Raw genomic sequence first — 971 nt, 5'->3', positions numbered from 1 at the left:
GAGCCAGCTGGGACCCCCGGGACCGCCAGCGGCACAGGCGATGCCAGCATCCGACATAAAGGTGTGCCGGTACCGCTGCTCTCCACACCCCCAATTTTTTGGGGGGTCCTCTAGGACAGGTATTAACCCAAACGTACGGCTACAATGGGATGCCCATGGCCACGCCAGCCCGTGCCCCACTGATGCCAGCGGTACAGGGGTGGGGAAGGGGCCGGGCGAGGGGCACGTGCCCCGGGAGCAGGTGGGAGCCGGGGGGCCGGGATGGGCACACTGGCCCCCGCTCTCGCTCGCGGCCCGCTGGGTTATTTTTAACCCAGCCCGTCCAACTGGTTCACGTGGTGGTGTCAGGGGAGAGGAATTTGGGGAATGTGGTAATTTGGAGGAGGACATGCCCTCTCAGAGGGAATGGCACGGTCCTGGGTGAATCACAGGGGACAGGGACGGGGCAAGTGGGCACTGGGACGGCTGCGGGGAGGCTGCGAGGGTGCAACCTGGAACGGTGGCCGGCACGTGGGGCGATGCAGGATGGGTGCAGGAGCTGCTTGGTGCTGGGCACTGGGTGCTGGGCTGGCACTGCCCCACCGGGGTGCATGAAGGCACCCACATTTATTTCCCATATTTATTTCCCACATTTATTTCCCAAGGACTGGGTATGGGGAGGGAGAGGACGGGACTCGGGAACGGGTGTGCAAAGGGCGATGCTGCAGCACTCAGTGAAGGCGTACCCCCAAGCTGGGGCTCGGCACCGAGGTCCCCTCCGCCCGCACCCCTTGGCAGCACCCTATTGTGGGCATCATCTCACCTGGGCTCAAAGAACACCCTTGGTGACCTGTCCCTCGTTAGGTGCTAACGAGGCTAAGGAGCCGGCACAGGCTGGGGATGGCAGGAGGGATGGGAGCCATGCTCGGTGCTTTGGGGTGGCACCGGGGTGCCATACTGGCCATGCAAGGGGTGTCCCCATTTCCAGGGGT

This window comes from Aptenodytes forsteri, unplaced genomic scaffold (genome assembly GCF_000699145.1).
Source record: "Aptenodytes forsteri isolate BGI_AS27 unplaced genomic scaffold, ASM69914v1 Scaffold142, whole genome shotgun sequence".
NCBI classification, from domain to species: Eukaryota; Metazoa; Chordata; class Aves; order Sphenisciformes; family Spheniscidae; genus Aptenodytes; species Aptenodytes forsteri.
The sequence above is the reverse complement of the archived record's forward strand: the minus strand, read 5'-3'. Positions refer to the sequence as shown.